Here is a 23,657-nt window from a genome sequence, read left to right as displayed (position 1 = left end):
GCTTGTTTTGTTATTATTATTATAAAAGCAGGCATTATGCAGGCACAGATAAAAGGAGGAGACATTTGAAGGATAAAGCTAGCAAAGGGATCACAAAAGTCAGCCATGTTGTATACATCCAGAGACATTATTTAAGAGTGTTTTAATTAAAAAGCTTTATGGTAAAGGTAGCAGATTTAGTACTTCTAAAGAGTCACATATGAGCCACAGCTGGAATGCAATGGAGCAAGGCCAATCACGATCCTGAAATATAGAGCTGACATGATCTACAAGTCGGATCAGGATTTCATCAGCACTGCCGGGTTTCACTGCATGATGTTAAGGCTTGGAACCAAGCATTTTGTGCTCTTGAGAGGAAAGACTTTTATTTATTTTATTTTTTTTTTTAAATAACATAGGACCTTTAAATAAAGGTCAACAGCATCAAGTGTAGACAATGTTCCTTTATTTGACAAGGAGAAAATGTGACAGCTTTGAAAGAGAATACAAAGAAAATAATTTCTACATCTGTGTTTATTTGAAAAATCACCCACAATTCTTCACCAAAAATTGCAGAATAATTATTTGAATGTCAAAACTGATGGCAGATCCCTGTAACAGCTTAACTCCCCAAAACACCACAGAATGGTTGAGGACAAAGCTAGAATAACTCAAGACTGTAATCTCCGATTTTTCACATAACTAATGATGCCTTATTGTATGATGATTATCATGTGCATAAGCCTGAGAAATTTACTTTATAATATCCATTATTACAATAATATATACTATAACAAAAGTAATTACATTAAACCAAATCCTAACAGAACTACTATAAAAGGCACAATGTTGTAACTACACAGTGTGACAAAGGCCAGTTAACCCAGGCCCTGCGCAGTACAAATTGGGCTGTGCTCTGGGCAAACTGTTGTTACCTGCATGTCCACGTCCCTCCCCAGGGTCTTGTCTCAATGATCTGCTAACACACCATCTGTCATTGTCATTGTAATTAATCTGCTGCTATTTAGTGGATAATGAGAAACTGTCATGAGTTTTGTGCCCATTCACTTTCCAGAGACTTGTTCGTGTCTGCGTTAGTGACTCTAGAGCAAGGGGAAAAAAACAGAAGGCAGAGCAGTGTGGCACAGGAATGGAGGATGTTACAAATGGAGAATATTTACCGACCACCTCAGGGCTGCTCATCATTTGAAAACCAAGTACATATGACACGACTCTTACAAGCAATCAACAAAAGTGCCCTGTTGTCTTATGAGAAGTGGCGGCGTTAATCTCCACCCACATGAGGTATGTCACAGAGGAGAGTCTAAATTATGCAAGGAGACGCACGAGGTTAGTATGATTGTGTGGAGTGTGCCACATCTACCCTGTTATTTATGGGGAAGGTGCCAGCTTCACTGGAGACCATCCCCAGTTACAGAGTTGCAGCATCACCCAGGCAGCTCTTGGAAAAAGGGAGAAAAAAATTGCAATCACATGTGAAAATTAAAAGTGGGAGTGAAGCCTGCTCCTGCTTACAATGGAAATTGCCCTGCCACAGGTAATATCTCATACCAAAGCACTGCTCCAATACTCACATTCTATCCTTATTCTAGAAAAAAGTCAAATTATGGCCACATCTTGACAGAGACAGAGGGTCCCATAACCTATTAGATGTAACTACACATTGAGTTTATCTTTCTTTGCTATGCCTTACCTGTCACCTCCTATATGTACATTCTACAGCAAGCGTGAGGATTGATTACACTCTACCAGAAAATATATGAACTATATGAAGCAGTCAAAGTAGCAAAGAGCAGGTCATTTTGCAGATGTAAAAATGGGTCTATTATCTTACTGTGAAGCTCTTTTATAAATATAACATAAAATCGATCAACTCTGTCAGAGAAACTGAGTGTGGCCAGTGAGTAGTGAGAACTGAATAATGAAATGAATGCATGAAGGCTGACAATCTAGAGTATACAAAACAGTATTTTACCCAGGGGGAATTGAACTACTGCCCAATCAGCTGTGAGGACATGAGGTTAGCGCATGAATAAGAGGCCAGTGGGTAGAATTATGGGGTGATTAAAAAGGAAGGGGTCTTTGTGGGCACTGCTGGTCTCTACAATTGCACTTGTTTATGGCTACAAGTTTCCACTATCAGCATTTGTTAACAAACTCATTTGGGTGATGGATCTGCCCACACTTTCACAGAGGAGAGCAGCCGAATTGTGTGGCCCGTGGCACTTACTCAAAAATATCTCCAACAATTTGTCAGTATTTGGTTTATATTTGTGGTTTACTGTGGCTAAAAAATATACACTATAGCACTCCTACAGACATACAATATAGTGAAAAGGAAAGATTCAATATACACACTACAATGTATGCCCATAGCTCTAAGAATGAAAATGGAGGTGTAATGTTCGATGATAAAGTGCGAACAGTAACTAAAATACTGTGTATGTTAGAACTGCACATTTACCATTATTACTTTAAATCCTGTTGTTTTCAGGGCAGCCAAAACCTCAGCCCTGCTGCTGTAACACTCTCATTCAGCAGATGGATGGTTGACACTGGAAGGTAGTCAGTGGGAGCCAGAGTCAAGCATCATTACTGTGGCCAAGCACCACAAGGTATGTGGCTAATGGTAGTAAAAAGACAAGTATGCATGTGTGGCCCTCGCTCAATGAGCCTCAGCGATGACTGCAAAAATCATGAAAATAACAGATTATGATTACCGCTGTCAATATCATCAAAGGGTCACACTGTGTCTTTAGAGCCAAGCAAATACGCCAGTGAAAAGTTGAAATAAAATACATTAGCTCCAGAGAGACTTGTGCACTCATTAGATTAACTTTACAATGTTCAAAGAAAGTGACTGTGTTTGAAAAATGACTTTGTGAGAGTTTTTTAGTTCTGATTAAGGGGTTGGAAAAACCTATGAGATAAAACTCCAAATGTGCACCACAGTGTCAATGTGGGCTTTCATTAAACTTGCATGTACTTTAAGCCTGGAGGAGATGAGAGGGAGAACTCAGCATTCATAATGACTGGAGAGTATTCTGGTGGAAGAGTAGGGCCGCTCAGGTGGAGTGATACAGTGACACAGAAAGCAGTGTGAACAGGGCTGTGTATGTATTTCTAAGTCATGAATGAGCTCTCATGCACACAGGCAGAGCTAATGACCAACATACTGGACATACACTACACATTTTCACATGGACATCTCAAGCCTCGTAGCATTCTCCCACATGGCTTTTATCAGAAGAATGACATTTTAATACAGTTTAAGTAAAAATACAGTACTTGTCACATATCATCGCGAAAGAAGAAGGAAAGAAGGGAAAAAATTTTTATAACTAACTTTCTGTGTCATCTTTCATCATTCAAATCATCCAAATAATTCAAATCCAAAGCACACCTGATCATTTTATGACCTCAGAAACTTCAGTGGACTGTACAATCAATGTTTTGCTGACAAAGATGCAGGTGGTGATATGTCAGGAGACTTAGGTCGTTTTCACACCTAATAGTCCAGTAGACTCGGTTCGATTCGGGACCAAAATTGAAACATTGTTAACATTTTCAACTGGAGCGGTTTGCTTTCACACTGCTTTTTGTCAAACGAACCAAACCTTTTGAGAAGCTTGTCTAATCCTTCACATGTGGTGGCGCTGTACCAAAAACCATGGAAGGAAACAAGACAAAAAACCATGAAGAAGAAACGCCGCTCGTCTATTGGTCGATACAACGCAACTTCTTTTCCGCAGGGAAATGTAAACAAAATGCTACAGTGCGGGGGAATCCTACTGCTTTCATTTTTTCACTTATTAATTTATAAGCCTCGTTGTTTTTGTGCGTGGTCACGAGTAACTGACATATATTTTCCTCAGACCATATTTCTATGAGGGCTTTTACCTCCTCTTCACTCCACGTCTGACCACGAGCCATTTCTCCACTCCGCTAGCTTTGCACCCGTGTTTGTTTTGGTTTTATTTACCCAGAATGCTCTGCATGTAATCCGCTTCCTGTCTTTGGAGCGGCCTGTGGTCCGCTTGGCGTTCACATATGCATTCGAACCGTACCAGAGTTGACTTCAACCGGACCGAGACCTAGGTTTTTTGGCGGACCAGAGTTCGCTTTTTTGGACCGTATCAGAGTTCGATTGCGCATTCACACCTGACCAAACGAACCGGACTTTGTGGCCAAAAGAACTAGAGTTCGATTAAAGCGTACTAACCAGTGCTAGTGTGAATACGACCTTAAATTACTTTTGATCGATCGCTTTGGAGTGCCACCTCTTCTGCTTGTACTTAACATTGCAATTACATGGTAACCACCATTAGCTCGTAAATGTACTCTCCAGCACAAGAGACAAGATACTACATTCATGTCCATTAGTGTCTTTCCCTATAAAGTGATGTGCTCTGTGATGTTGTCCAGATCTGTCCAACACGAGTAAAGTCAGATGAACGTTTTAGTAACATACCCAGCCTGAAGAAGTCAAATGATTTAAACTAGTGGATTAAATGCTGTGTGATTCAGTCAATTTGGCCTGTTGCTTACTCTTTTCAGATCTGACCTTTAGCCAGATGAGGACGTCACCAGACTTCCTCTTCTCAAATCACACAAGTCATTTATTACGCCTTCTACTTGTACTAATTACTAGTTTATACTTTAAATTAACCACAAAGCACTTGGTCATGGCAGACTATGCAGTTCATTGTAAAAGTGGTAACTCTCTCAAGATATCTCAAGTCAGATCTAATCTCGTGAAATCTAAAAGGTTTCACAAAACAATTAGGCAGCACTTTGACAGAAGACTTCAGCAGTGTGCAGCTCAATAACAAAGCACAGCTGGTGAGTACTGTCCACTTCCTCATATGAATGTATGTGATGCTACAGATCAAAATGCACTCACCTCCTCTTTTCATTTCAGATAAAAGCCCTTTGCACAAGTGTGAGCTCAAACTGTTTTATCAGCTCAACTAAAATAGATCAGATGAGGAGTTAGGGCAATGGGAAAGAATCTACTGTTCCATTCACAAAATTTCAAAAGTCCATACTACATGCATTTTCCTTTGCTTAGAGATCCTGCTTACACATGGGGAAAGTCAGTAGTCAGAACATATTAAATTAATATTATAGTCTAGAAGTAGTAGTAGTAAGTATTGAGCTGCACTTCTGAAATCACCAGTAGCTGATTCAAATATCATAAAACCATAGTTGTCCTGATCTGGAGTCCAGTAGCACAGACACACCAGAAAAGCATGGTCAAGTTGCATTGCGAGTTGTTATAACACCACCTTCAGTAGTGACTTGAATTTTAAAATGAAATTGCCTGTAATGAGGAAAAGCTGATGCACATTTTCTCATGAATACATTAACTTAGCTTAGCATTTGAGCTTTGCTGTTGCATTCTGTCAGAGAGGCCCTGTGGGATTCTAGTAATTCTAATAACACTCTTGTAAATATATTTAATGCCAAGGGATGAGCGCACAGGGGAATTGAAGGGGGCGGAAAAAGAGCTCCCAGGACATAGTAACTACACACAGAATGACACTCTAATACGCTTCCTTATGTAAATCCCCAGCTTTTCATTCAGATCAACATGCTTTTGTCACTATTCTCCAGGTAGCTGTGTTAACATGCAAACAGGAGTCATTGGCTGGAATCCCTCAGGAAAGATAAGGCCATGTTCAGTATAAATGGGATTTAAGGGGAAATGTCAGATGGACTCGTTTGGGTGATAGAAACATGCTGGAGTGGCCATTAAATGCTACAACATTTTTTTTTATTTGGCGGCTGAGAGATGGGCCATTTTTATTCACAGTGATTCTTGTCAAATCAAACCAATCTTGGCGAGGCCCTCCTTTCTTGGCATTGTCAGACAACAGAAGGTTCTACCTTGTGATCAATGATATCAAGGTCCTTGCTTTAGTTTTTAGTCCAAAGTCACAATTATTCTCTGTTAATGAGGACCACTCTGTTGTCTGCTCCCAGCCCTGATCTCTAAACTCTCTGATAATGAGCTTGGAAGGGGGGGCGTCCAAGGGGCCAAAGGTGCTGGTGCAGTTAGTATCATCTCTGCTGGTGGCAAAGGCTGCACTTATGCACGCTCAGTAATAGTGAGTTCAAATGACTCAATCAGAGCTGTTCAGGGCAGGGTTAGGCTGCACCAGAGGCAGCGACCAGAGGATCTTGTTGGAGTCATGTTAGTGCAGCCGTCACATCAGATGAGTCAGTGGCCATGAGGAACAGGGCTGGAAACAGGCACGGCTTAGCAGAGGTGGGATATATACTGAAAATTTATAATATCACAATTGTTGTTTTGCACATAGCTAAATCAGAATAGAGCTTACAGATACAAAGCTAACGTATACCTTCATATCTTTGAAAAAAGGGAATAAAGTGAGTGTGTCCAACACTTAAACAGGTCTGTACCAACAACATTTGGCCTGTTGATCATATGTTTATAGCTCAAAGCAGAGACAAACCTCAACATGAGTGATGCAATCTGAGGTCACACGTTCCACTTGTCTGAATGAGGTGTGACACATGTCAGAATAAAACCGCTAATGCCTTATCTACACTGCCCCATGACCAAAGGAAATCTATTCTCACACATGAATGACCCTCTGGATGCAAAGCAGGGCTCGAAGATCACATGTCTGCACAGAAGACGTGTAGTTGTGACAGAGTGGACAGGTGATGGATATGATCATGTGACAGCTTTGAAAAGGCAGGCGCTCGCCACATGACACTTATCCTTGAGGGCATTCATCTTGATAAGGTTCATGTCATCTGATGTGAGAGACCACTTCACATGCTTCAGTCTATAACCGTCAACACACAGTGGGGTGTGCAGTGCATTGTGGGTCAATACTAACACTGACAATGGTGGCAATATGTGATCAGGTGACGCAATGGAAAGCGCTAATGTATAAACCCTTTTCTTTTCATTAAAACATGGCTAATATTGGATTATCTTTTAAGATGGTGGTTAATAGTTGAAAGCACAGGAAAATAAATATATTGCAACAACACAAACTTCAACATTTTATGGAAGGGTACAGTTTTTGGAAAGTAAAATGGATAAAAACCCTTATTTTATTCTACATTAGACTTGGATTGGTCTTGGTTTTGTCTTTGTTAAGTTTTTATTTCGACCCAGTTCGGTAAATGAAGTTGCATTTTTTGTTTTAATTTAACTTACCGTGCCAAAAAACTACATTAAAGTATCGCAATTATATCATTATGGCAACAGAAAACATTTATCAAATATCAAATCTTTTTCTCATATCGTGCAGTCCTATGGGGCAGAATTATTTATTACAGGTCAGGGCTTAAAGAAAACTATGTATTTAACAGAGGATTCCCAATGTGTCAGCGTAATCACCTAGTGCTTCTTTCCTCCTTAATGTGTTAAACGTTCAACCCAAACAACGAAAACACCAGCCCAGACTCTAAACAAATGTAATGTAAAGAAATAACAATAAAAGTGTTGTGAATGTACCTCAACTACTATAAAACCTAGACTTAGACAAACTATTGATTCACAAGCAAAATTCCTTAGACACTGTAGCTCAAAAACCCGCTGCAACTCTTACACACTGTTTGAGAAAAACACAAAACAAACCTAAACATGATCAAATCTACATTTACCTTTTTGGTTTTAAACTGATACCAGATGAGCTGGCAGCTGCTTTATTATACTGAAAATTGGGCCTGTCATGATAATTACAATATCAACTTATCGTACAATATATGACAGCTGGAACAGTATCTTTTGGGGCTCAATGTTTATCGTAGGTTCTTTTTTATGTAATAATGTAAGATTTGAGCTGTAGAGTGTAGAATAAATTACTGCTATGGTTAATTATCAGTTCATGCCATTTATTTCTTGCAGCTCAGGCTTAATGATACTGATATTTAAAAATTGTTCACTGGGATTATCCTGGTTTGTGACAGTGGCATAAAGTAGTTTCAATATTATCGTTTATCGCAATATTCCTCTGTAACTATATATCATGTTTCAAAATGTGTTATTGTAACAGGCCTACACACATAGACTGTAAGAAGTGGACTAAGTGAGTGCGATGTCACCCATAGCATTCGGCTCCAGTCAAATGCTCATCGAGGCTAGAAGTTAGAGGGACATATTTGGAGCCGAGTTCTGACCGCGAGTATCATAGCAACCAACGAACCAATCCGGAGCCAGGCTGTTGAAGGTAACGCCCCTTCCCGCCTGCACCGCTGGTTTAACAGGGAGCAGGCGCTGTTGCTAAACCTGTTATGAATGTTTATGTCTTGATTTATGGACAAAATTGCGATATAAAAACACCATGACCATGTAGAGTGGGTCAATACGAACATTTTAAGACCAATATGACAAGCCTGACAGCAACAGTTACAGAGAGGGGGGTGACAGTTTTTCAATGTAAAGTGAATCGGAGCTGAAGTTGATGGAGCCAGAAGCGTGCCCATGCTCACTTCCTATTTGTAACAAGATGGCTAGCATTCATTCATTTATATATACAGTCTATGCCTACACAGTGTACATTATACAGGAACTATGAACAACAACTCTTGCATAACCTACAGAGCAGCAAGTGTCTTATATATATATATATATATATGACCTGCATCGGATTATTTTGATGTATATGATATTATATTACCTGAATAAATACAGGACTTATTTTGGCCCGTTAGTATAGCCAGAATAAATGTCAAATGAGTCAAACATAAACTTGATTTGAATCCTCTGTTCTAATGTAGCTCAGTGTATGCAGTACTACACCCACTGCTACCATTGGACTGGCAGAGACAAACATCTTAATAATTCGGACTGAACGACTTCAGACGCCTCTCAAGACTATATCACAAGACGGTTCTCTCACATCTCCAATGATCATGGCAGCCGTTACATAAGGAGAAAAGAGCTACTTCAATTAACGCTAATGAGCTCAAATGAATCCCGTTAGTGGGGCTCACTGGTGGAGAGTCACTGAGTGGGGCCATTAACACCTGCTGAAAGTTGGTCAGGACCTGGGCCATGTTCACACTCATGTACATCGCTGTAATGACTTGGACAGCGTACTGTCGTGTGATAAAGATTGATCCGTATAGCCTTCTGTTTAATGGATGTAACGCATGTATGCAACTGTGAGCATCAGAACAGAATGTGGCACCCCAGGCTCCAGATCTACACTGCTCCAGAGAAAGACAGTTGGCACATGTTTAAATACACTGACGCTTGTGACGCAGTCTTCTTTTCAGTCTGAGTTCAACATAAGAAAAACAAATTAATTGCCTTTCATATGAAAAATCCATCCCCTTGTTTAGCATGAGACACCCTGTGATCAGACATCAATATCTGAGCGGCGGGGGGTCGTGTGCTGCTAAACTCATGCCCGCGGCACCACATACACGTGCAGCCTTTCACAAAAACATATTCTGTTAGAACGTTCACAATCACGTGAATAGGAGAATTAGCCTTTTAATGCACCCCTGGGTTTAACTCCGGCTCTGGCATAAGGAAGAGGAGGTTCTTTCTCCCTCCCTCACAGAGAGTTCTCCTTATCATGTGTGGCCAGCCCTCCCCAGTGTCCTGTATTTTACAAATGAAGAAATGATTAGTCTGCTCTGGTCACTCCCACCACATTCATACAGACATCAGACACAAAAGCAGCTATGGACAAGAGCCAGTGTAGAGACACAACTAAAGCCACTGCACTTCACGCAATGGATTACCATCAGCCTGCCGTTAGAGACCTTAGGTTAAGCAATATAATCTACATTTACCCTTTTGGAATTTACTATATCTAAAAAAAATAAATAAATAAACTTTTAACCATCAACATCATCATTTAAACAGGACAGAGGCACTCATGGGATTTAGAAAATATTAAAAAGCCTTTATTCAGTCACAGCTGATTCAGCTGATTTAATAAAAAATGCGAACGCATTTCGGCCATACTGGGCCTTCAATCAGGGCATAGATATTTGAAGAACAAAATAGCTAGCGGGCCTCTTTTATACTGACAGGTCACATGATCTGGTCACATGACAAGACAAAGATACAGATTACGCTTCAAGATAATTACTGACAGTATATATTTAAAATAAAATACAGGTGGTGATATTAAACATTTTTAAAAGGGAGACAAGAGATTAAATTCATCCAGGTCCATCCAGGTGATGGTTTAGGCCTGGAGATTCTGTAGCCTTAAGGATTCCCACTGAAGTAATTTCATCTCCACCTCTTGTAGGCATTTTCACATGTTTGATTTTTTTCAGGCAGCTTCCATGCCCTACTTCTTTATAATGTGCTACTGTGCTGTATTGTAGGTTATCACTTTTGATAGCTTGTTTATGCTCTGCAAGTCTAATTTTCTATTTTCTCCTTCCAATATAACAACATCCACATGGGTATTCTAGCTTGTAGACAACATAGAACATATTACAATGAATAAATAAATGATTGTTATATTTGTAGCCAGTGCCGACATTTTTCAAATAAGTATTTCAATATTTAGTATTACCCTACACCTGAAGAAACCTTAATTACTGGTAATAGCAATAGATCTCTAGCCTGATTTCCTTGATTAAATACGCTTGTTTCTGATTCAACCAAAGCTTATTTTATCAAAGCAGAAAAACAGGAGTGATTTCAAATGTGTTTGAATCCCCTTGAGCCATAAGCGCTGCTTCAGTTGTGTGTTTACCTAACGTGATCCTGCAACACTTAGAATTAGAATTCTTGTGTCGTGGAATAGCTTCAAGTTGTTGTAAGGGCTTGCTGACAGGAAAAGACACTGACAAGGACATGCCATGGCCATCAGGGTGTATTTGATCAGTGAACAAAGGATTTTTGTTGTATGTACATACTCATGTCCATGTCATATCAAGAGGTTAAAAACATACAATGCTTGTACTGCCGCCTGGCTGTTTACTGTCTAAACCATTCAATAATTCAGAACGTCTTCAACAAAAACTAGAAGGCTTTTAATATTCCCATTATATCCCTGCCTCTTTGTACTATTCACTTTACTGCCTTCCCTCCGTGTCCCACTGCAGCAGTGTCAAATGATGAGTATAAGAAAAAAAAATGCAATTTTATTTATATGTTGGTTTTCTGGTTTTCTATTTGATATGTTGATTTAAAAAAAGAAACAGAATTCAAACCTTGGATCTTGTCACTGTCATGGATTATTATGGATTAATATTATGGCTTTATCGAAACAAGGCAGAAGCAGTGATTAGGATTCTTTCTAAATAGCATTGCCTGTTGATTTTCTATATAGCCTGAACTATCCTAATTAACCAGAGGTGGGTAGAGTAGCCAAAAATTGTACTCAAGTAAAAGTAGTGTTATTTCAAAATACTACTCAAGTGGAAGTACAAAGTGGTAGTCCAAGAAATTACTCAAGTAACAGTAAAAAAATATTTGGGAAAAGTACAACTGAAGTAAGAGTAACTAAAATTCACGGACAAAATAGTGACATAAAACACCAGGATCATGCAGGGTGGATTTATATGAACATTATAAGACCAAAATGATTACAGAGTGAATTGGAGCCAGCGCTCTAGCTATATCCATTTATATATACAGTCGATAGTGGGTAACAATATAGTCTGCTCAAAATCACATGGGCCCCATCAGAAATACCTTTTTAATTAACTATCCCTCTGACAATAGTAAGAATGATTTTAGTCGTGTGTTAAAGAGCCCTAAAGCGATTGAACTATGTGGTTTGTCGCCCACACGTGCTCCCATGATTCACTGCTCCTAGTAACAGTTAAAGTGAGTGTGTGGATTTGCCCAGACCGAGCAGCAATGGTCCAGTATCTTTGCCACTCACCACTCATGTAATGTGTAGGATGTTTGGGTGTTCTTACTTACTCAAATCAAGACTTACTCCACTTTCTTTGGGGTTAACACTGATACAGTCTTTTTAACTACCACATTTGTCTCTTAATATCCAGTCCTGGTATTCAGTAAGACTGTTACAGAACATGCATAAAATACAGAAAAGGAAATAAACAACACTTCTTACACAAGTGAACTACAGTTCCTTGACAAGTCGAAAAAATATTCCATTAATTACAGCAGTATAAATGCAGGTTAAGAATGCATGAGTATGCAGGTCAGAGATGAACAGATCATTTGGACTTATATTGTCGATGAGCTGATGCGAGTGAAAGCATGAATCTATCCCAGAGGGCCTATGAGCATTCAGGTGGACGAGCACCCTATTACAGGTGCAAGATGGGGCTAAATGGAGAAAAATGATGTCCAGTCAAGCGGGCAGGACCCTGTCCCCCAGCAGTTGTTCAACAGTTTGATCTACAGCTCGGGTCACCTTGTCCGCCCACTTACAACAAAAGCCCTGTGCACTAAACCCAAATCAAAAGCATGAGGGACGGGAAGATGAATCATTGGGTCAATATGAACAGGCAGCCCTCTCCCACCTCTGTGTGCTGTCCTTACAACACTTCACCTTCACAACAGAAAATGGTCACAAGTGTCTCAGGAAATCCCAAAGCACCAGCTCAATGTTCTCACCTCTGGGGAGTGTGTGGCTGCATTTGAAACAATTATCTCAGTATACACAGACTGCACTAATGAACAGCCTCCAGTGGGTGAATGGAATAAGGACCAAGCCACCTCAGAAAACACACACACACACACACACACCCACACACCCACACACATATATATATACACACACACACACACACACACACACACACACACACACACAAGTAAAAAGCATCAGTCCTTTAAGGTCAATGTTGTCTGGGCATTACATTCACCATGTGTCCAGTGCCAACAGCTGTACATTACTGTGAAGAGGTCAAACCTGTCAATATTTGCTCCAATAATTACTAAGTAACAGTGAATATTGAAAAGACCAATAATTGCCCTCCCTTTTTCTTCAGTCACAACAAACGCTCTGCAGCATAATTGTAGTGCAGAGTGACTTGACATGTTTCAAATGAGATGTCCACATAAATGGGACAAGTGGACTGGTAGTGGCGCTATAGTACAGTCTCTCCAACCCTTTAATTGCAAAGAAATGCAAGGTCTGCTGAAAAGGTGCAGTGTCTACTACACTGCAAGCCTCAAATGTATGCGTACTTTTGGGAGCAATAGTTCAAGTCCCTGACCTATAATGCACTCAGTTTGCAATAGAGGCACTTTCTGTTTAAGCACAGCTTGGCCCAGTGCCCTTTAAACAACACTTCCCAAAAGGACCAAAGGCAATCTCAAGTGATTCATTATGGCACTACTAATAAACTGCTTTACTGTGATAAAAAGCCCAAATAAAAAATAGATGCACACTCCCTTCAGCTCTGTTATTAACAGATCTAATCACAAAAATATGAGAGGGGTTAAAGTTCTTCCAGCTGAATAATAATCCAGTAAAAAGGTCCCTGACAAAAACATTATAGTCATCACTTTGAGAAAATAAAAGTGCAGACTAAACATCTAGTCTCACTGTGTAAGTCTTAAAGGCTACAGTACTGTATTTACTGCAAAGCAAGTAACATTTTACAATTCTACACTCTTTTCATGTAGTGTACTTTCCTCCACGGGCACTGGGGTAGCTGCTCTGGATTTAATTCGTTATTCTAATAAAAGTCCAGAGCCTCTGTATGTGTGTGCGTGCGTGTGTAGTTGTGTGTGTGTATGTGTATGTGGGTGTGTGTGTGTGTGTGCACCGATGCCTATGTCATAAGTGTGACATAGGGATGATACAAGTTCTCATGACAAGATAAAGATTGTGCACACACGTGGAGAATCATCTTGTGAGAAGGGTTTACTTAAGTCTCAGGCTAAGTACTACAATGACAGCAAAAGTAATAAATTCTATCAAAAATTGCAAAGGAAAAAATGCCATTGCGAACCTCAAAGGCAGAGAAAATATTGCCAGGGATCCAAACTGATTATTTCTAAAAGATCTCTCAGTCTGGACACCACCTTATCCGCAGCAACTCAGAGGTGCAATCAGATTTGTTTATTTCAGTGTCACGATGGCATTCAACTTATTTCCATGTTTTTTTTTTAATAATGTATTGAATGCATCCTTCCCTCTCACTACTGAGTGAATCAATAGAATCACCACAGAAGTGCAGCAGGTTGCATGAAGGCACCAGTCCACTGATCCCAATCACCACCTTTCAGCAGATAACTCCACTACAGAGAGGACTGTGCGCTAATTGGCTGCAACAAACATGTCAGCCATCCACACTCTTCTCTGGGAACCCGCTCATTAGGCTAATTAAGAGAAGGACATCAGTGGAAACCTGTTCAGTCTGCTAACCAAGTGACTACTCCAAGCTTAAGACATATGGATAAGCTTTAGTGAGCATTAACATCTCAGTGCACACTACACTGAACTGCAGAGTACTACGGATCAAGCTGATGCCCAAGCTCCTGTGTTTCTGTTCAGCTGCTCGTTCGCCTTAAACATCTAAAAACTTTTACAGAGTGAAATCAAACTTATGACTGTAAAACATGCCACTATACCACTGAAAAGATACACAAAACTCAAGACTAGCGCACAAACATTATAATGTCATACAGCACTAATTATATTTTAGCTGCAATGTTTGTGTAACTTCACAAATTCTTTCAAATGACTTGATGATCCAATTAGCTGTCGAAGTGACAAGCACACAGCACTGAATTCATTTGGCAGTAATGTTTTCTACTGACAACTTAATGTGGCTTATGTATGAAAAAGGAATACACAATTCTCATTTGCATTTAACTGGCACTTGGGTAAGGTCATAAGAAGCTACTGGTGGGAGAGCCTATATTAAGAGTGATGCATTTGACAGGAATTATTTGATAGGAGCTACAAGGGACATATGAAATGGCAGGGAGCTCTCTTTAGATGTCTCCTCCCAGTGCAAGTCCTTGGAATGTCCATGCGTCCAGCTGGTTACAACACAAGTGATTTTTAAAGAAATGACACAGGACAGAAAGGCACTGATTTAATGTGCTGTACATTTGTGCTATTAAACAGTGCTTTTTTTTACATTTGTGATGCATTTTATATCAGCACAACTGATTCCTTCTTCCTCAAAATCACATCATTTTGAATTACTATATTACTAGTGTTCACATATTGAAAAGGATTTTGAACCTGCTTTTGAGGTCAGTGGAGCTCATCATATCCAAAATGCCATTAACACCCATGCAGTCATCAGAAAGGAAAGGGTTCACAGATTACAAACCAGCCTAAGGCTTTTGATTCAAGTTCCTTGGCACAGGGAGTGTGTCAGAGCCTTTCCAAATCTCTCCAGTGGCTGTGTAACCCCAGCTGACGTGGTCATCTGAATACTGATGTTCCTGTTAGAACAGAGAGGACGTCCTCCTCCACCCATAATCACCCCTACATCTCTTATCGGCCACGGTCTGAGCAACATGATTAAAAAGTGCCTCTGCACCTGGGATACAACTACTCTCCTCAACCAGGTGTCAATCAAGCTGAAAGGCCCATAGCCAATGGCACGCGAACCCCAACCGCCAATAAAATCAACACTAAAGCTTGGATCATACATTCAGTAAAGCCACACAACAAAGCCACACAACAGTATCATGGCAATGTGGATTAATGGGAAATTAATCAAGTAAAAAGTTGTTTGTTTGTTTTTTTGTTTTTTGTTTTGTTTTTTTACTAACAAGAAGTTCTAATAAGAGGTGACACCAAAAAAAGGCAAAGACAATAAGGGGCAGTAACAGTTAGTGTGTATGTTGTGCTATGTATCCTCATGTGCTGTAACCTTCATACAGTCAGAGGTCCAATAGAAAGCAGAAAAACAGAATAAAGACAGCTGCACTGAGAACAATAACAATGGCATAAATAAACTGTGCTCGATTTATCAGTGGTTTATAGCCTACATTTGTATTTGTTTTTGTCCTAAAATAAACACTCCTTTATATTCTCTTACCATCTGTAATAAGGAATAAACAGATGCTGGGACTACCTGAGTGTTTGATTGGGATTCTCTCTAAATAACACTTGTCCCTCCACATGAAACTAATGAAAACCTGTCTACTGTTTTCATCAAAGTCTGTGGTTGTCTGTATTAAGCAGACTGAAAAAGCCCAAAAAAAGAAATATATGAAGAGGTAATTGTGTTTTTATCGATCAGCGTGGAGGGCAGAATACCAAATTCACAGTAAGAGTTCATAAAAAGAAATGAATGATTTATTAGAGCAAATTCATTCAGTACAAAAATAAACCAAGTTGCTGGTCTTCGTAGGAGGTCATATTAGCTTGTATTAGTCTATCTGCTGCCAAAATCCAAGTCAGCATACTTCTAGTTTAGTTAGTCTAGTCAAGTTTTCATCATAAAAAAGTGGTCAGGAATTAATGAAACCAATTCAGACTATAGACGTGCTGTCAGCCTGTAAAAATGCTCATTTGAATGGTGTTTGGTGTTTCAAAGAAGAATATTGATCTTTTATATAATTCACATCACAAATCACAGTGAAAAGCCAGACTGCCAAGTATCAGACAGACTAGCACAGAGGCAGACAAACAGGAGGAGTCAAAGATGTATTATTGACGAAAATATATATTCTTACATAACAATAAAGGTTTGTTTCATTTAAATTTTATGCAACCTTTTTAATATCATAGAAAATATACTCTATAATCTCCTTTTACCAGTGAGACAGACATAGAGAATGGCAGAAAATGAACATCTCAAGGAGCGAACGTCCCAGACTGATTTGAACATTGTTTCGACATGTGCCTAGAGGGAAAATGACTCATTGATTAGTATCAAGACTTGATTGCAAAAGCCGAGAGTATGGGTTTGGCTAAATTTATAATAGTCCAAAGAACATATTAATATAACTAATTAAGTTAATGCTTGGGCACCTGATTTTCACACAGCGGAAAAATTTGTCCAGCTTATTCCTAGCTCTTAAGAACCCTTTGGCACAACATTAATATCCCCATGCATTCATTCTCAGGCTTGTGCGCAAATTTAGAACAGCTTTTTTCAGACAGTGACATAAAATGTAAAAGAGGGCTGCTTTCATTGCTTACTTCCAGGCTGACCAGAAATAAAAATGCTTTATTATTTATTTATTATCAGCTCTAATAAAGTAATATTTTATTATTCGCTGCAGACAGGTGCAAGCCGCAGACGCTCAAAGCATCTTCATTTTGTCACAGTGTTGTTTTTATAATATACACTTTGGGGGAAAACACAAAATTTACTCATATACAAAGAAGTACCCCAGTTTTAAAGAATAAGCTGATACACAAATAATCAGCTAGTCAAAGTCTATATTTACACATATATTTACCATTCACATACTGTCAAACTACTTTATAACAATAGTAAAAGCTTGATTTATGACCGTAGTAGATAGCTGTTTATTATTCCTATACAGCTTATACAGAAAATCACACTGAAATAATAGTGCAAGTGATTTTCAGTCACATTTTCACATATTTTAGTGATGATTTTAACAATAGTCACAGTTGGTCTAACATGGCAGCACCTAATTTCCGAGCCTTCTGTTGTTGAAGGACTTGTGCATTAACTAACATTTATGACTCATCTCCAAAATGGCACAAAGTAGTAGATAGAGGTTGGCTGCTATGGAAACAAGTGTGGTGCAGCTGGGTTAGCGCTACGTAATAGGGACGTAAAGTTGAGCACTGAGAATTGTATTCAGCAAACACGTGAGATACTGTAAAGCTCTCACCGGTCAGATTCACCTCTTACACCATCTGTTATTTAAAAAGGAAGCAATAATCTAATATGAATGTGCCATTAGTTGCACGCTAAAGAAATGCAGTGTTGAAAATCTAATATGCCACGGTTTAATAACGATAATGGAAATACAGCATAAATACAATTTCACAGTGCCCACTGAACACAACAACAAAAAAAAAGAAGAAAAAAATCCCCGAGTATAACAGAAAAAGAGGGTGCAGGTGAATGCATAGAAGAAACTGGTTATACTTACTGAGGGATTGCAACATCACCCATAGCGCTCAGCCATTTGAGGCTAGCACCGCTCGTTTGGCGGAAAGGGGCGCTTAGCAACACTGTCAGTCAAATCTGTCGCTAACATTACGGGGGACAACCTCAGGGAAATAAGGCTTGGTTTGTTATGTTATATGTTGGTCATATCTTGATTTACAGACAAAATAGTGAAATAAAAACACCAGGATCATTCAGGATCACCATTTTTGGACAAATTCCAAGCTGTTGTTTTAAATAGTAACTTTGGTATACAAGCGCAGCGCTGAGCAAGAACCAAATCAAAACTTAGGCCATGCAATATGAGTATCTAATTAAAGCATTTCCTGGTGCACAGTAATGGATGTCTAGCAATAATGAAAAGTACAAGAATGTAATAAAAAGTTTCATCCCCATTTGCATAGAGAGTACTGTTAGTGTATGTGTGAGGAGTCCACTTGGACTTGGGGGCACAGGTAGGTCAGTGTCCCTGCAGGTACTTTATCTGTGGCAGCCTGCCTCACAAATATTCTCCATGTCATTTATCACTGTCCAAACATTTGACAACTAGTGCAGCGGATATGGATCATTTTAGACAGTTTAGTCAGTTTTACCACTCCCAAAGGCACAACGTGCAGACACACAAGCAAACTGTCATGAAAAATAGAGAAGCAAATAAACCCAGGAGGATGTGGACTGTCCACACTGTAGACCAGCGTTTCTAGAAGACTCCCTGGTGCAGCCACTTGGGCTCTGCAAAATGCTTTTGTTTTTATCCTTAAAGGTGCACTAACTTTTTTGGTGGAAGATACGTCACTTGCTTGTCTCCATGGAGATGTTATTGCTTTGCCTAGAATGTGTGGCTCTAAACATTTTTATTTACATTATTTTTGATATTTGATTAATTGTATTAAATATTCTGTGCTTACTAGGCCAATGTTTACTTAGATCGTAGTTCCTCAAACTATAATGCGTGTACCACATAATGTACTTTAGCGTGGTGGTTCATCCTGCCATTTTAGACTTAGCCACTGGCTTAGATCAGTTACGTGGGCTTACATCACTTATGTGGGTTATGTGGGCTTATATAGATTTGTCTACAGTTAAAGCCATTCCTGTATTCCACCACCAATATACACCTATTAATACAAAAATCTGCTCCTAAAATGTAAAATATTTGGTTGTATAAGTCACATTCATTCATATGTAATTTGATGTAGCCTCCTGAGTAAATGCTGTCATCCTGCCTTCAACATAATACACCATCCCTCCAGGAGCCTCCCATGCTGTATGCTGAAAGACAGCCCTGTGAGCTGTGTGTGGAGAGGAATACCTGTTTGCATCAGGACTAGAGTTCATCTGGAGGAGGATGTCCTCACCATAACCTTCAAAAACACCAGATGCAGCTGCAGAAAGCATGAGCTAGTTGTGACCTACAGGAGAGCATGAATTAAACAGCAAGCTCAGAACACAGCTTAAAACAACCTTGAAGATGAGGCCTGAAATGTCACCTGGCTCCTACACTCTCACCTTTGACTTCTGACTGATGGCAATAACCTCTATCAACAGATTAAAGCAAGTACACAATAAGAACAAGTTCAAGAGAATAAAGTGCTTGAATTATCATACAGGCTACATTTTAATACTGTAGCAACAATACTAATTATTTCACAAGCAGCTTTAAAATGATGTAGTGCCTTACCTGCTTGGTTTTGGGTTTTGTTTGTTTTTTTGCTTTCCTTCATCTTCTTATCCAACTTTACACTTTTGTACAGGTTTATGGGCTTATTGCATTTGGTTGACAGACAAAGACAAACTACAGTACGTTAACTCTTATGTTCAGCCCTAAGAGGCAACTGCTGCTGTGCTTTGGGCTATACAAAAATAATTGAACTGAATTAAACCGAATTGAACTGAATTGCTAACAGCAGGCCTGATTGGAAACACGTGTGTAGCGGGGTATCACATAAAAGAGGCTCAATGGACTAACAACGGATTTTATTATACCAATGGAGCTCAGCAGTGACAGCCTGATCAGGTTCCAGAAGTACATTTTACATTCATTTTTCCCATAGACTTTCCCATAGAAAAATTCATATACTAAGAGTTCAAAGGTGGAGGCTAATCAGCTACGTGCTAACTAATGTCCATTTACACTAGCCCTGTTGTGAAAGAGGGTTATTTCATTGCAAACAAACTTGGGCCTTGTGCCTCCATTTCGTAATTCAATTAAGTCACTCGACATTGTCACAACGGTAATTAGTTAAATCTGAACTTGAAGGTTACAACTTCAAATAAAATACAGTCGGAACCAGAATAACTGGCAAATAAATGTACTTGTCTCATAATAATGTTTAGGTGATTAAAGATGCAGATTTTTATAAGACAGGACTGTGATGTTTATAAGGCCAGTGTATATCTGAGAGTTGGGCTTGTAGGCAGCTGCACTGTGCTTATAACTGCACTCTTATAACTGCACTCTTACAGCTGCACACTCTTACAAATGCACACTCTTATAACTGCACACTCTTTTAACTGCACACTCTTATAACTGCACTCTTACAGCTGCACACTCTTACAAATGCACACTCTTATAACTGCACACTCTTATAACTGCACACTCTTATAACTGCACACTCTTACAGCTGCACACTCTTATAACTGCACACTCTTATAACTGCACACTCTTACAGCTGCACACTCTTATAACTGCACACTCTTATAACTGCACACTCTTATAACTGCACACTCTTACAGCTGCACACTCTTATAACTGCACACTCTTATAACTGCACACTCTTATAACTGCACACTCTTACAGCTGCACACTCTTACAAATGCACACTCTTATAACTGCACACTCTTTTAACTGCACACTCTTATAACTGCACTCTTACAGCTGCACACTCTTACAAATGCACACTCTTATAACTGCACACTCTTATAACTGCACACTCTTATAACTGCACACTCTTACAGCTGCACACTCTTATAACTGCACACTCTTATAACTGCACACTCTTACAGCTGCACACTCTTATAACTGCACACTCTTATAACTGCACACTCTTATAACTGCACACTCTTACAGCTGCACACTCTTATAACTGCACACTCTTATAACTGCACACTCTTATAACTGCACACTCTTACAGCTGCACACTCTTATAACTGCACACTCTTACAGCTGCACACTCTTATAACTGCACACTCTTATAACTGCACACTCTTATGACTGCACACTCTTATGACTGCACTCATAACTGGCAAACAGCTTTGAGCTGAAGAAACACTGCTCGGAAATGTGGATGTTGAGAAAGTTAGGTTATGTTATAAAGCCTTAAAGTACAACGTGTTTAAAGCAAGCTTTCAAGTGTCATTTTGTATTTTTGCACATTTACACGTGCATTCAGTTGTTCTAAAGAGAGCTCAATTGTTCTGTGAAAGCATATAAAAAACAACCACAAGGTGGTGCCAAAGGCGAGCATTTCCCTGTATCGATCCCTCTTGCATCTCCTGCTGTCCTATACATTTTAACATAAAATAACAATGTCAACTGAAAACGCCAATGGAATCACATGACATAGGATAGGCCTAATATAAATGTGACTTTTGATATGACATCCTTCTTCCAACAATAAATAGACAGATTTACAGCACCATCACAGACAGATTCTTTCTCATTACTCACCCTAGCCCTGAAGTAAGAAAGAGAATGAAACAAACAGCAGCATGCAGCAACAGTTTGAGCTGAGGACTTATCATAGATGCCACGGCCATAAAGAGCTGTAAAATTAACAGGTGGCAAAACCAATTCAAGGCTACAACCTGCGCCAAGGAAGCAGCGGCGCCTTTGACAATATGCTAATCCACCGCCCTCATTCTTTCACTTCATGTGAAACTTAAAAGCTCACCTTGTTTCCTCTTCCACTGGTCTGTCCGGATCATTCACTCAGTGCCGATGCCTGTCCAGCAGATAATGTGGTTTTACCAGAAAAGCGTAATAACTAATTTCCCGGTTGCGTGTGATTCCTGTGTCTTTCCGCGCGCATGGACGCACACACTCCGCACTGAGAGAAGAGCCTGGGAGAAGAAGGGACCGCGACCAGAGCAGCTTCTACAGTGAACTTGTTGTCTTGCTGACACATTGACTTCTCGTTTAATGAGGCAAAGAGCGGATGTCATTGGGTATCCGTATTTAGAAATAGTTCCAACAAAATCCACTCCGCTCTATGTTTTCAAGAGCGCTGCTCATTTCCCGGGCAAAAGACTTTTACCGGTTGTTCTTCTGTTTGATAATAGCCAGGTCTAAGCAGATGCTCTGTGATGCTGCGTATCCTGCATCATGGAGACAAGAGCGCACAGGGGAGAAGACTAATGCCACTAATTTCACTTGGTGCTGAGGTCATCCGAGAAAGGAACTCCGCTGTAAGCTCGTTTAGATCATGCGTGGAAGTCGATGCGCCCTGGCTGCTTCCCCGCCGTATCCACTGCGGGCTGCTGTGAGACAAGCGGACAGAGACACAGGCGTCCACATCGAGCGAAGTCTGGTCTCTGAATCTCGTGCGCGGAGAGAGTGGAGCTACACACACAGAAGAGAGAGGGAAAGAGAGAGCGAATCCGTGTAGGCTACGTGACCACGAATATTCGCTGATGGTAAAAACTCAGAGCTCTGTCACAGCAGCTTTCCTCAGCCTTCAGGCAATGAGCAGCTTGACAATTTTCTGACAAAAACCGGACAAATCGTGGAGATGTCAATTCGGAGGATGACGATGTTTGCTGGAGGTAAGACTTTAGTCTCCAGGATGGGGTGGGACTGGAAACAGAGTGTGCGTAAAAGTGATCCAAACATTGTCTACATTGGCTTGACATGAAGTAATAAAGTACAATACAAACCAGATGTCCGTATATGTATTTTACTTATTGACTAAAGTGCAGTCAGTGTTTTTAGAGTTTCACTGCCCTGTAATCGTTTTACTGTCTCTGAGCACCCACTAACCTGGTAGATAAAATTGGTTAATTTGTCTTTCTTTTAGTTTAATGGACACCAAGGGGAAAGAGCATAGGCCTATTTTTCATGTTTTAAAAAGAGTGCCTGATGTTCACTCACAGGATGCTTATAGCAGCCTATTGTGCCCATTGACCTTATCACCAAACTCCGTGGTGCTCTCTCCTGTCTAGTCTGTCAAAGCCAAATAGGTGAAACAATAAGGCAAAATGTTGCCCTTTTACCTGCGGATAGGTTTCGTTCATTACAGTGAACCCTATGGATACCACATGCCAGTGTTTTCTAAATATTGGTTAAAAAAACACTAGTAGAAGGACGATTCAAATTTATTCCATTCAAATTTGTGGATGACTGTGAAAGGTGAAGGCTGAGCCAAGCGCTTGGAAAACAGATTATTCTGAGTAAACCACTGACTAAACCATTCAATAGGAGAAAATAAACCACGATCATGTTCTAAATACTGAGTATGGTGTTCACATGACACTTTATGCATCTGTACATTTCAATACCAACAAAACAGATAAATAAATAATAAATTACATGCATAAACTGGTGACGCACATTATATTGTAAATTCTTATCAGTGTCTATTTTGCATGGCTGCAGTGCCTGGAGTCATTTACAGTGTGTTATTGACAAAATGAAATGAGCAGACTTCAAG

At 39.7% G+C, this 23,657-nt stretch overlaps 1 protein-coding gene across 1 annotated transcript in view; it reads right to left on the bottom strand.

The window, feature by feature from the left end:
- The window catches only part of grik4 (glutamate receptor, ionotropic, kainate 4), a 200,799-nt gene extending 178,831 nt beyond the window's left edge, over positions 1 to 21,968 (bottom strand). Inside the window, exon 1 of the mRNA XM_033977353.2 lies at positions 21,903 to 21,968. The gene's annotated coding sequence lies outside the window, so the exon portion shown is untranslated. The remainder of the gene's footprint in view (positions 1 to 21,902) is intronic.
- Positions 21,969 to 23,657: the final 1,689 nt, after the last annotated feature.

Source organism: Periophthalmus magnuspinnatus, chromosome 13, assembly GCF_009829125.3.
Source record: "Periophthalmus magnuspinnatus isolate fPerMag1 chromosome 13, fPerMag1.2.pri, whole genome shotgun sequence".
Lineage (NCBI taxonomy): Eukaryota > Metazoa > Chordata > Actinopteri > Gobiiformes > Gobiidae > Periophthalmus > Periophthalmus magnuspinnatus.
Note: the sequence above shows the minus strand (reverse complement) of the source record. Positions and strands in the feature narration are given on the sequence as shown.